Source organism: Pristiophorus japonicus, chromosome 4, assembly GCF_044704955.1.
Source record: "Pristiophorus japonicus isolate sPriJap1 chromosome 4, sPriJap1.hap1, whole genome shotgun sequence".
Taxonomy (NCBI): Eukaryota; Metazoa; Chordata; class Chondrichthyes; family Pristiophoridae; genus Pristiophorus; species Pristiophorus japonicus.
In genome coordinates this window covers 2,522,135-2,536,627 of record NC_091980.1, presented here as the reverse complement: position 1 = coordinate 2,536,627, position 14,493 = coordinate 2,522,135, and positions in this window count along the sequence as shown.

The window sequence follows — 14,493 nt, the reverse complement described above, 5'->3', positions numbered from 1 at the left end:
GTGCAGCGCTTCAATGCCCCTCCGCTTCACTTACAGGGAGGGTCACTGTGCACTCTGTACAGCCTCTGATGGCCTCCGCGGGACCACCCAAAAGGGAGTGCCATTTATTGCCCATCCTGAGTTGTCCTAAGGTGATGGTGGCCATTCTCCTTGAACCATTGAGTCCGTGTGTCAATGGTGCTCCCACAGTGGTGTCAGGTAGGGATATGTTAGGTCAGGTTCTGCTTGCTGTATGTGAATTTAAACGCGAGTCAAACCTCCATCTAATCCCGCAGGGAACATTGGCCGGCAATTACGTGCACACAGCATCTAAATTTCCATTTGTTACCATGAATTCCCGGGTTGCGATATGTGCAAATCCCATTCCCTTCTGGCTGTGCTTATCTCACAATCTCTCCCGCTGTTTGTGCTGTAGTCACAGAGTCTCAGTGGGTCAATGCTGCAGTCGGTAGCAATCTGTACAGACCAGGAGGTCTCCGGTCCCAGCCGGCTCATTAACAGAGGCTCTATACTTGGCCTCAGTACCCCTGGGCTGGGCAGGGGACAGCAGCCGGGGTTCTGGCTCCTGATCACGGTCCATACAGAAGCAACTTGCACCCACAGAGCAAAGCACATTGGAAAATACAGACACAGATTTGAAGAAACAGACACTTAGAAGTGTAGTACTTGTTCTGTAGGGCGCTGAATGTGATCCTGGTTCTGTAGGGCCTTTAATTCTATTCCGGGTTCTGCACAGTTGGATCTTTATGTGGATATACTCGGGGGAAATATTTTGATCACTTTCAATCTTCAGTAAATGAACGTACCGTGAAGTGTCACCACATTGGAGCAGGACAGCAACAGCACAGTTTGTATTTTTCGAAATATATCTATTTTTGTAAGAGGTTTTTACTGATGTTGTTTAGTAAAGATGAATGCTACGTCTCTGTTAACGTATTATGAATCCTTCAGCGCGGAGTGCATTTAACCGTGGTCTTAAAGTCAAACAGAAGCAAGACACAGACGGAGCAGCAACACAAATGTCTCCGATGTTAAATTGTTAAATGTTTCTGCAGAATAAAAATGAACTTGTAATAATCGAGCTAATTTAATAAATGAATTTACCTTCTGGAGTCAACCAGTAAGTGATTCCTGCTAAACGTTTGACCCCTGACCTGTGGTGACTTCGCTGACCTCAGCCGCAAAAGTAGTAATGGGGTCAGCAGCTGCTATCTGCCCCCGAGTTACGGAGGGGGGAAATCAGCCAGGGTTTCTGCTCCTGACCACTGTCTGCTGACACCTGCTGAAAAACTGTGAGGACAAGATCGGGGTCGCCTGTGATTCCTTCCGTGATTCAATATCCTGCTGAAATTCCGGTGGCGAGGAGATTAACTGGTTTAACAGGTTCAGGGATTGGGGAGTAAATTGGGTTGGGGGATATGGGGAGTATTGTGTTCCTAACACAGGGAGGTTAAAGTAACAGTGACCTCAGTCTTTAATAAGACACTCCAGAGTGAGGAACAAGCCTTAGGGGCCGACTTATATACAGTGCTCCCAAGGGATGCTGGGATCCCTTGGGACTTCAGGGTATGCACTCCCTGGTGGCGGAACATGGGAGTGCATGCTTTACAGATACACAACAGGGAGTAGGTGGGGTTGGGGGATATGGGGGTAGGTGGGGTTGGGGGATATGGGGAGAAGGTGGGTAGGTGGGGTTGGGGGATATGGGGAGTAGGTGGGATTGGGGGATATGGGGAGAAGGTGGGTAGGTGGGGTTGGGGGATATGGGGAGAAGGTGGGTAGGTGGGGTTGGGGGATATGGGGAGAAGGTGGGTAGGTGGGGTTGGGGGATATGGGGAGAAGGTGGGATTGGGGGATATGGGGGTAAGTGGGTTTGTCCCTATCTCTGTAATCTCCAGTTCTATAATTCCCCCAAAACCTCTGCGGTCCGCCTATTCTGGCCTTTTGAACATCCCCAATTTTAAATGTCCCACCATTGGCGGCCGTGCCTTCTGTTGCCTGGGTCCCAAGCTCTGGAACTCCCTCCCTAAACCTCTCTGTCTCTCTTTCCTCCTTTAAGACGCTCCTTAAAGTCTACCTCTTCAACCAAGCCTTTGGTCACCTGTCCAAATATATCCTTATGTGGCTCGGTGTCAAACTATTTTTTAATGGTCCTGTGAAGGGCCTTGGGACATTTTACATTGTTAAAGATGCTATATAAATACAAGTTGTTGTTGTTATGATTTGTTCATGACCAAACAGGGATGTTTTGCTTGTTTGGTCTTCCTCCGAGATGTGAATAGCAGCCCGTGCATTGAACGCACTAACTCCCACAGGCCTGCTGACACGCAGGGAACTGTGGCAAAAAACAAACAACAATCAGAACACAGTAAATCCCCACGGAACAAAGTGATTATCTTGTTTCCATCTCTCAAAAAAGCCACTTAAATAAACTTGTAAAATCAGTCAATGTGCGATATAAATACAATCCACTCAGGGACGCAGCATGCCAGGAAGCAGTGATTGATTCCACATCCGTGACTCAGCCAGTGACTGGTGCCACACATGTTCTCTCCTTCTCGCCCCTCACAGCTCAGAAACTGTGGGGGTGGGGGCAAAAACAGGCAGATCGGCCAGCCGCTACGCACCCGCCCGATACCCACGGCACGGCAAACCGGCACGTCTTCGGTCAGTCGGTGGAACCGCTGTGCGATGAGTCTCTGACAAGCAGCGCTTTCAGCCTCAGCAATATCAGGCTGCCTCCTCCTTGGCTGAAGCTCCTCATCGGCCCCCTCATCGTCATCGTCCTCCTGAGGGGGGGGGCATCCATCCCTGGTGGTAATGGCTGGCACTTCATAATGGCCAGGTTGTGCAGCATGCAGCACACAACGCTGAAGATGGGAGACTCAAGTACTGCAAGTACTCCAGAGCGGTCATAGCAGCGGAAACTTGGCTTCACAACCCCGGTAGTTTGCTCTCTAATGGTCCTGGTTGCGATATGACTGCTGTTGTAACACTGCTCGGGGGCAGGGGGCGGGGGCTGGTACGATTGTGGTGGGTTGTCATCAGCCAGGTGACAACACCAGATCCTTTGTTGCCGAGGAACCAGCGACGGACATCATGCGGTGGCTGGAAGAGTCATGGCACAATGCTCTCCCGCAGGATGAGGGCATCGTGGCAGCTGCCAGGATAGCGGGCGTTGACAGTGAGGATCACCTGCCTGTGATCGTACACCAGCTGAATGTTGAGGATGTGGTGTCCCTCGTGATTCCGAAACAGCTCTCCATCTTGGGACAGGGCCTTCATAGAAACATAGAAATTTACAGAGCAGAAGGAGGCCATTCCGGCCCATCGTCTTCACACCGGCCGACAAAGAGCCGCACGGCCCTCGGTCAGCAGCCCTGAAGGTTACAAAAAACCTATGAACAATGAACGATGGCACAAAGGTAAAGAGCACCAGTCCGCCCCACACAACCGCGATACCCCTTACACCGCGACATTCTACACTCCACCCCAACCGGAGCCATGTGATCTCCTGGGAGAGGCAAAAACCAGATGAAAACCCAGGACAGTTGAGGAAACAAATCTGGGAAAATTCCTCTCCGTCCCATCCAGGCGATCGAAACTAGTCCAGGAGATCACTCAGGCCGTATTAGATTCCCTGCATTACTGACTGTCGTATCTGAGCCAGCCACAAGAGGTTATCCAGTCTAATCCCAATTACCAGCTCTAGGTCCGTAACCCTGCAAGTGCCCATCCAAGCACCTTTTAAATGTGGTGAGGGTTTCTGCATCCATCACCCTTTCAGGCAGTGAGTTCCAGACCCCCACAACCCTCTGCGTGAAGAAGCCTCCCCTTAAATCCCCTCTAAACCTTCCACCAACCACCTTAAAACTATGTCCCCTCAGAACTGACCCCTCCACCTGTAAGGGGAGCTTGGGGTGTGGGTTCGAATCCACACTCCCCTGGGGTTCTGTACCTGCGATTTATGAGGATGGGTGAGTGATGAGGCACCAGACACAGTGGGTAAGAGTACAAAATGGCTAATGTTGTTTATTTGGAATAGTAAACACCAAGATAGAGGGCATAGGAAGAGCTCATAAATAGCAGTAATGGCACAATCTCACTCAACAACACGAAAAACCTCGCAACAGGGAAGGGGAAGATAAGAGGTTAAAACATCCCACTCACACACAACCACACCTCCCACTCCCACCCTTCCTACCAATTCCTATCCTAAATTGAGTCTGTGAGGGGGTTTGGGCTGTACTCACAATCCTATCAACTCCGGGGTTCTGGGGGCACTTATTTCAGCTCGGGGTCCCTCTGGGGTGGGTTTTACGTTGTTGGTCGGTTCGGTTTTCCTCCTCGATGTTGCGTCGGTTTCTTCTCTTTGCCTCTCGGTTGGCTCCTGAGCAAAAAGCTGCTGGAGTTAAGCACACCTTCCCCAGAGCGAGGGCCCTGTGTAAAGCTGACTCAACTCCCACAAGTTGACTCCAACCTCCAAAACCACACCGTGTGTTTTTGCAGCTTTCCTTATAGTTAGTTCATCTTTGCGCAAACTGCATTTGCCTCTCGGTTTCTGTCTGTCTGTGCCTGCTACTGCTGCCCGACTCCTTCTCCGAATGCCCCAGCTGCTTCCCCCTCTGCTGGCTCTGTAGCTCCTACATTTGTAGCCAATTTCGTTCTGGTCTTTTCGCGCTCAAACTCAGTTGGTGATCCATTGTGCAAGTTTGGGCGGGGAGATAGCTTTGAATATTTAATCACAAGATGTCACAGGTACAGGTAGGTGTGAGGACAGGGGTATTGTTTCAGTGCACATTGGTGCCTCAAAGTCTGCTGGTCCATTGTAACAGTCTTGGGAGTCAATCGGTTTGGGCCTCCCCTTTGATGGGCCATCACCGCGGTGATCTCAGGACTACTGTCCACTGTCCATATTAATCAGGGAGATGATGGTCCACATTCATAATTTGATTAGGGGTGAGTCATATTTTCAAACTGGGCTGGGTAGCCCCCATTGGTTGAGGATTTCCCCACTTCAGGCCCGACTCGACCCCTGATTGGCCGGCCAGAATGCACTTTTCCCCCATTGGCCAGTGCCTCTGTCTCGCTTGTGAGCCAGACTCCACAATGTCTGTATCCACCCACACGTTTTCCCAGTCTGCCTGGTCTGAGGATTTTACTTGGCCAAAAATGTTCATTTAAAATGTATAGGACGATCCCGTCTTAGTTTTCTTGTCCTTAGGGTATTCCAATAAAATGCGGCCATGGATTTTTGAACCTTACTAACCAATGGAAATAGGCCCTTGCTATCCACTATATCCCAAATTTTATACACCTCAATGAAATCTCCTCTCAGCCTCCTCTGTTCCAATGAGAACAACTCCAGCCTCTCCAATCTGTGCTCATCGGTAAGATTCTCCAGTCCAAACAGCATCCTCGTATATCTCATCTGCACCCTCTTTAGTGAAATCACATCCTTCCTATAATACAAGAACTGCACGCAATACTCCAGCTGTGGCCAAACCAGAGTATTATACAATTTAAGCATAACCTCCCTGCTCTTGTATTCTATGTCTCGGCCAATAAAGGCAAGTATTCCGTATGCCTTCTTAACCACCTTATCCACCTGGCCTGTTACTTTCAGGGATCTGTGGACAAGCACTCCAAGGTCCCTTTGTTCATCTACACTATTAAGTGGCCTACCGTTTAATGTGTATACCCTTTCCTTATTAGCCCTCCCAAAGTGCATCACCTCACACTTCTCTGAATTAAATTCCATTTGCCACTGCTCTGCTCACCTGACCAGTAGATTGATATCCTCCTGCAGCCCATGACTTTCCTCTTCATTATCAACCACACAGCCAATTTTAGTGTCGTCTGCAAACTTCTTAATCATACGCTCTATATTCAAATCTAGATCATTGATGTATACCACAAAAAGCAAGGGATCCAATCATTTTCCCACCACTGAGGTTGGGCCTGTAATTACTCGGCCTATCCTCCAATCCTCCAGTCCTCCAATCCTCGGCACCATGCCCAAATCCAAAGAGGACTGGAACATGATGGTATTTCCTCTGTTACTTCGCTCAACAGCTTGGGATGCACTTCATCCGGGCCTGGGGACTTAGCTACTTTCAAAGCTGCTAAACCCCCATAATACCTCCTCTCTCACTATGTTTATTTCATCCAGAATTTCAATGTCACATGCGTGCAATCAATGGCTCCCTGAATCCTGGGGAAGCCCGCTATCCTGGCGAAGCCACGGGAACGCTCATCCTGGTCTTCACTGGACATGCTGAACTTGGTGTAGTCCATTCGTTTGCTGCAGAGGGTATCGTCACCCAGTCGCCCACCTGTGAAAGAACAGCTACAAACGAGCTGGAGCGCCATGCCACTACAACTTCTAGGCACTTTGTCGGCCGGCACCGACACGATGGGCCATCTTCAGGTGCTATAAATTTCTGATTCTACGGCAAAAAAATCTAGTGAATGGGGCAAGCCACCAGATGCCCCACTCCAGCAAAATCTGGGTCTTTACATGTGTAGCGAGCAGAGGCAGTGTAACTGAAGACCTGGACAGGACCCATGAGGACCCAGGTTGCTGTTTGGAGCATGGGCAGGAGTATCAGCGGGGCCGATACACCTGCCCACGCAGAGGAGCAGGAAGGTCATGGCAGAGGTCCGCTGATTGATCGAGGCAGAGGAGTGTTGAGGGATCGTGGCGGAGGTTCGGCGAATGTTTGTGGCGGAGGAGCAGCGAGAGATCGTGGCAGAGATGCGGCAAATGAGGGTACGGGGTCCAGAAGAGCCGAGGGCCCGGGGGCAGCACAGACCAGCCCACACTGCGATATGTGTGCACACTAGGTCCATGCAGCAGAGCAGGTCTCCAGTCATCCTGGTTAATCCTTGCCACTGGATAAAGGCCTCGCTCTGTCAAGCCCGTGTGGTGGCTGGTGTGCAACGGTCACCCCACGTTAAAACAATCCACCCACAGGCATCTTCCATCCCTGGTGGTCAGGACTGGAATATCGGATCCTACATTGAAACATCTGTGAATTCGTGTAGAAGTAAGTCATCCTCGTTCGAGGGACCGCCTATGATGATGGGTGGAGGGCGTTGGTCACCTGGCGAATGCAGCAATGTACTGCCAACTGCGAAATGTTGCATGTATCGCCTACAGGAGACTGGAAGAAGCCGGTAGCATAGAAGTTGAGGGTTGCTGAGACCTTCGCTGCCACTGACAGCGAGGTCCATGTCTGCAGGAGGTGACAGAGCTCCATCACCAGCTCCTTGCTGAACCTCAGCCGTGCACTAGTCCACGGACATCTCAAGGTAAGAATAATGCACACAGTAAACCCTGCGACTGTACAGCCTCCTGCCATAAGCCGTATCTGCAGCCGGTGCCTTTCACGTCTTCGCCCCAGGGATGATGTGGTGTGCGATCACTGCCCCCATAACTGTGCAGCGGTAACAGCGATATGTTAGTTCCAAATTTGTCCGGTATTGAACCCACCAATGTCTCTGAAATGCTGGTACTGAAGCTCAGGAGTGAGTAGCCGCAGGCCGCCAGTACCTTCGATCTGTGCGGTCACCCAACGCAGCACGGACCGCGAGCTCTCTGGGCCGGTTGCAACTCCCTTTAAATAACGCCCCAAATTCATTTCCTGACTTGTGCACGGCAACTTTTTCAGGTGTCATCCCTGCCAGCCGGTAAGTGAGGCGGCCAAAGTGAATTTGGCGCGACCGGCGCCAAGGAGACGTTGCACGCGTACTGACGTCAGGATTTCCATGGCGGTAGTCGGCGGGGCAGTAAATATTTACGTCCTTGAAAAAGGACAACCGAATTTGCCATCAGGTGATACCCACACATAACGCCGCCATTAGGCCCCGGTTAGGCCCTGTTACCGCCTCACTCAGGTGGTTTCAGCTCGCAGTAGCAACCGAATTTTGACCCCTTAATATTGGGAAGACCGAAGCCATTGTCTTCGGTCCCTGTCACAAACTCCGTTCCCCAGCCACCGACTCCATCCCTCTGCTTGGCTGAGGCTGAACCAGACTGTTCACAACCCTGGCATCACGTTAGATCCTGAGGTGAGTACCATCACCAGGACCGCCTATTTCCACCTCCGTAACATCGCCCGACTCCGCCCCCTGCCTCAGCTCATCCGCTGCTGAAACCCTCATCCGTGCCTTTGTTACCCCTGGACGTGATTATTCCAACGCACTCCTGGCTGGCCTCCCATCTTTGACCCTCTGAAAGCTGGAGGTGATTCAAAACTCTGTCCCGCGTGCTAACTCGCACCAAGTCCCACTCACCCATCACCCCCTGTGCTCACTGTCCCGCGTGCTAACTCGCACCGAGTCCCACTCACCCATCACCCGCTGTGCTCACTGACCCCGTGTCCTAACTTGCACCAAGTCCCGTTCACCCATCACCCCGTGCTCACTGCCTCGTGTCCTAACTCGCACCAAGTCCCACTCACCCATCACCTCCCGTGCTCGCTGCCCCATGTTCTAACTCGCACCAAATCCCACTCACCCATTACCCACTGTGCGTGCTGCCCCGTGTCCTAACTCGCATCCTCCCGCTCACCCATCATCCCCTGTGCTCACTGCCCCGTGTTCTAACTCGCACCAAATCCCACTCACCCATTACCCACTGTGCGTGCTGCCCCGTGTCCTAACTCGCACCGAGTCCCGCTCACCCATCATCCCTGTGCTCACTGCCCCATGTCCTAACTCGCACCGAGTCCCGCTCACCCATCACCCCCTGTGCTCCCTGCCCCGTGTCCTAACTCGCATCGTCCCGCTCACCCATCACCCCCTGTGCTCGCTGTCCCGTGTCCTAACTCACACCAAATCCCACTTCACCCATTACCCCCTGTGCTCGCTGCCCCGTGTCCTAACTCGCATCGTCCCGCTCAACCATCACCCCCCGTGTCCTAACTCGCACCGTGTCCCGCTCACCCATCATCCCTGTGCTCGCTGTCCCGTGTCCTAACTCGCACCAAGTCCCGCTCACCCATCACCCCCTGTGCTCCCTGCCCGTGTCCTAACTCGCACCCAGTCCCGCTCACCCATCACCCCCTATGCTCACTGCCCCGTGTCCTAACTCACACCAAGTCCCGCTCACCCATCACCCCGTGCTCACTGCCCCGTGTCCTAACTCGCACCGAGTCCCGCTCACCCATCACCCCCTGTGCTCACTGCCCTGTGTCCTAACTCGCACCAAGTCCCGCTCACCCATCACCCCCTGTGCTCCCTGCCCCGTGTCCTAACTCACACCCAGTCCCGCTCACCCATCACCCACTGTACTCACTGACCCCGTGTCCTAACTCGCACCCAGTCCCGCTCACCCATCACCCGCTATGCTCACTGCCCCGTGTCCTAACTCACACCGAGTCCCGCTCACTCATCACCCCGTGCTCACTGACCCCGTGTCCTAACTCGCACCCAGTCCCGCTCACCCATCACCCGCTATGCTCACTGCCCCGTGTCCTAACTCGCACCGAGACCCACTCACCCATCACCCCCTGTGCTCACTGCCCCATGTCCTAACTCACACCGAGTCCCGCTTACCCATCACCCCCCATGCTCGCTGATCTACATTGGCTCCAGGTTAAGCAATGTCTCGATTTAAAAATTCTTATCCTTGTTTTCAAATCCCTCCATGTCCTCGCCCCTCCCTATCTCTGTAACCTCCTCCAGCCCTACAACTCTCCGAGATCGCTGCGCTCCTCTAATTCTGGCTTCTTGCGTATCCCCGAATTTAATTGCTGCACCATTGCTGGCCGTACCTACAGCTGCCGAGGCCCCTAAGCTCTGGAATTCCCTCCACCTCTCTTTCCTCCTTTTAAGACGCTCATTAAAACCTACCTCATCTGCCCTAATATGTCTTTATGTGGCTCAATGTCAAATTTTGTTTTACAATACTATGAAGTGCTTTGGGATGTGTTACTACGTTTTGGCGCTATATAAATACAAGTTGTTGTTGTTTCGTGGTCTAAAACGGATGACCTCACACTTACCTGCATTGAAATCCATCTGCCGCAGTTTCAGCCACTCTCTTAATCTGTCAATGTCTCTGTAATTTCATGCCCCGGTCCACACTACTTACTATACTGTAGTGTATGGAGAAAGAGTCAGACTGAACACTGCGAGTTCAAAGTAAAGTGTGACCGTAGTCTTTTATTGCAGGTCTCCAAAGTGTCTCTCCAACCTGTGAGGCCTCCTTAAATACTTGTGCTCCCAAGGGATTATGGGATCCCTTTGGACTCCGGGGAATGAGCCTCCTGGTGGCTGTATAGAGTAAATACAAGTCCACATATATAACAACATTCCCACCCCCCGCTGTTGTGTATCTGTAAAGCATGCACTCCCATGTTCCGCCACCAGGGAGCGCATCCCCTGAAGTCCCAAGGGATCCCAGCATCCCTTGGGAGCACTGTATATAAGCCAGCCCCTAAGGCCTGTTCCTCACTCTGGAGTGTCTTATTAAAGACTGAGGTCACTGTTACTTTAACCTCCCTGTGTGCAGTCTCATCTATGTTAGGAACACAATAACTGGTGACGAGTATACGAATCCAACGCAAAGATGCAGCAAACTGTGGGCATCCTGGAGAAGTTCTCGGAGGGTGAGGACTGGGAAGCATTTGTCGAATGGCTAGACCAGTACTTTGTAGCCAACGAGCTGGACGGAGAAGGAAGTGCTGCAAAAAGGAGAGCGGTCCTCCTCACAGTCTGCGGGGCACCGACCTACAGCCTCATGAAGAATCTTCTGGCTCCGGTGAAACCCACAGATAAGTTATATGAGGATCTGTGTACACTGGTTCAGGAGCATCTTAACCCGAGTGTGCTGATGGCGAGGTATCGGTTCTACACATGCCAGCGATCTGAAGGTCAGGAAGTGGTGAGCTACGTCGCCGAGCTAGGGCGACTTAAGGACAATGTGAGTTTGATGGCTACCTGGAGCAGATGCTCAGAGACTTTTTTGTACTGGGCATTGGCCACGAGACAATCCTACGAAAACTTTTGACTGTCGAGACACTGAACCTCAGTAAGGCCATTGCAATAGCACAGGCGTTTATGTCCACCAGTGATAACACCAAACAACTCTCTCAGCACACAAGTGCTCGCAATGTTCATAAATTAACTGGAACTGTGTTTGCGGGCAGAAACCACGAGTCTGCAACTGCCAGCAGGCCTCAGGTGACCCAGATGACTCAGAGTCCGCAACAAAGGATGAATGCAAGGCAATTCACACCTTATTGGCGTTGTGGAGGCTTCCATTCAGCCTATTCATGCCGCTTCAAAGACTATGTTTGCAAGAGCTGTAGAACAATAGGGCACCTCCAACAAAACCTGCTAACCACCACGTGGCAGAGGAAGATCGGTCCATGGTCACCTCGGCCCCGTTTAAACCAGCCTCCAATGGCCAGGCAGAGCGGGCAGTACAAACAATCAAACAGAGCCTTAAACGAGTCACAGAAGACTCACTCCATACCCGCCTGTCCCGAGTACTGCTCAGCTACCGCACAAGACCCAACTCGCTCACAGGGGTGCCGCTGGCTGAGCTACTCATGAAAAGGACACTTAAAACCAGACTCTCACTGGATGGCGGGACTGACATATCAAGAAAGACTGGATCAACTGGGCTTGTATTCACTGGCGTTCAGAAGAATGAGAGGGGATCTCATGGAAACGTTTAAAATTCTGACGGGTTTAGAGAGGTTAGATGCAGGAAGAATGTTCCCAATGTTGGGGAAGTCCAGAACCAGGGGTCACAGTCTAAGGATAAGGGGTAAGCCATTTAGGACCGAGATGAGGAGAAACTTCTTCAACCAGAGAGTGGTGAACCTGTGGAATTCTCTACCACAGAAAGTTGTTGAGGCCAATTCACTAAATATATTCAAAAAGGAGTTAGATGTAGTCCTTACTACTAGGGGGATCAAGGGGTATGGCGAGAAAGCAGGAATGGGGTACTGAAGTTGCATGTTCAGCCATGAACTCATTGAATGGCGGTGCAGGCTCGAAGGGCCGAATGGCCTACTCCTGCACCTATTTTCTATGTTTCTATGGTTCACCCCAACCTGCATGATCAGGTAGAGAGCAGGCGGCAGCAACAAAATGCAAATGATGGTCGCGCCACTGTGTCACGGGAAATTGATCTGAATGACCCTGTGTATGTGCTAAACTATGGACATGGTCCCAAGTGGATCGCGGGCACGGTGATAGCTAAAGAAGGGAGTAGGGTGTTTTTAGTCAAACTAGACAATGGACATATTTTCAGAAAGCACCTGGACCAAACGAGGCTGCAGTTCACAGACTGCCCTGAACAACCCACAGCAGACATCACCTTTTTCAAGCCCACAACACACACCCAAAGAATCAACGACACCACGCCGGACCAGGAAATCGAACCCATCACACCCAACAGCACAGCAAGGCCAGGCTCACCCAGCAGCCCTGCAGGGCCAACAACATGCCAGCCCAGCGAGGGCACAGCCAACACACCAGAACAGACATTTGTACCGAGGCGGTCCACCAGGGAAAGAAAGGCTCCCGACCGCCTCACCTTGTAAATAGTTTTCACTTTGACTTTGGGGGGGGGGGAGTGATGTTGTGTATCTGTAAAGCATGCACTCCCATGTTCCGCCACCAGGGAGCGCATCCCCTGAAGTCCCAAGGGATCCCAGCATCCCTTGGGAGCACTGTATATAAGCCGGCCCCTAAGGCCAGTTCCTCACTCTTAATAAAGACTGAGGTCACCTTTACTTTAACCTCCCTGTGTGCAGTCTCATCTGTGTTAGGCACACAATCCCCCAAAGTCAATAGTGTAACTATTTACAATGTGAGTCGATCTGGGGCCCTTCTTGCCCTGGTTGATCATCTCGGTGTCAAAGCTGGTGTTGTTGAGTCATTTGTTGGGCCCTCGTTGGGCTGCTGTGCAGCTGGCCTTGCTGGGCTGCCTGGTGTGTTGGGCCCTACAGAGCTGTGGATGATGGGTTCTGCTTCGTGGTCAACCGTGATGTCGGTTGCCACTGGTGTGTGTGTTGGGGATCAAAAAATGTAGGGTCCAAGGTGGGTTGCTCAGGATAGTCCATGAATCTGGTTTGATTTGGTCCAAGTGTTTCTGGTGAATGAGTCCATTTGAAAGTTTGTCCCGAAACTCCCTGCACCCCTCTTTGGCCACGACAGTGCCGGGACCTTGTCCATAGTTCAATACAAATACAGGATCATTGACTTCAATCTCGCGTGACACATTTGCGCTATCATGATATGCACTTTGTTGAAGCCGCCTGCTCTCTACCTGTTCATGTAGATCAGGGTGAACTAATGAGAGCCTTGTCTTAAGTGCTCTTTTCATGAGCAGTTCAGCAGGTGGGATCCCAGTGAGTGAGTGTGGTGTCTTGCAGTAGCTAAGCAGGACTCGGGATAGGCGAGTCTGCAGTGAGCCTTCAGTTACCCTCTGCAAGCCTTGCTTGATGGTTTGCTCTGCTTTCTCTGCCTGACCATTGGACGCTGGTTTAAACGGAGCAAATGTGACATGTTTGATCCCGTTACGGGTCATGAATTCTTTGAACTCAGCACGGGTAAAACATGACCCGTTGTCACTCACCAGGACATCGGGTAAGCCGTGTGTGGCAAACATGGCCCGCAGGCTTTCAGTGGTGGCAGCAGACGTGCTAGCCAACATTATCTCACATTCAATCCACTTGGAGTACGCGTCTACAACCACAAGGAACATTTTACCCAAGAACGGGCCTGCATAGTCTTCGTGTACCCTAGACCATGGTTTGGAGGAACAAGACCATAAACTTAGCGAGGCCTCCCTGGGTACATTGCTTAACTGCGACCATGTGTCTCTGCCCTTCTTGGGGACCACATCTCAATTGCCCCACAGAAGGCAGTCTGCCTGTATAAACATTTCACCTTTGCGCCGCTGGAACGGCTTTATCTCTTCCTGTATTTCCACTGGGACACTGGACCAGCTCCCGTGAAGCACACAGCTTTTGACTGGCGATAATAAGGGGTCCTGGCTTGTCCAGGTTTTGATCTGCCGGGCAGTGACGGGTGATTGCTCACTCTCAAATGCTTCCATAACCATGGCTAGATCTGCGGGCTGCGCCATTTCCACCCCCGTGGTGGGCAATGGCAGCCTACTGAGAGCATCGGAGCAGTTTTCTGTGTCTGGCCTGTGGCAGATGGCGTAATTGTATGTGGACAACGTGAGCGCCCATCTCTGGGTGCGGGTCGATGCGTTGTTATTTATCCCTTTACTCTCGGAAAACAGAGATATGTGGCTTATGGTCAGTTTCCAATTCGAATTTTAGCCCAAACAGGTATTGATGCATTTTCTTTACCCCATAGACACACGCTAACGCTTCTTTTTCAATCATGTTGTAGGCTCTCTTGGCCTTAGACATACTCCTGGAGGCATAAGCAACCGGTTGCAGTTTCCCGAAATCATTAGCTTGTTGCAATACACACCCGACTCCATATGACGACGCA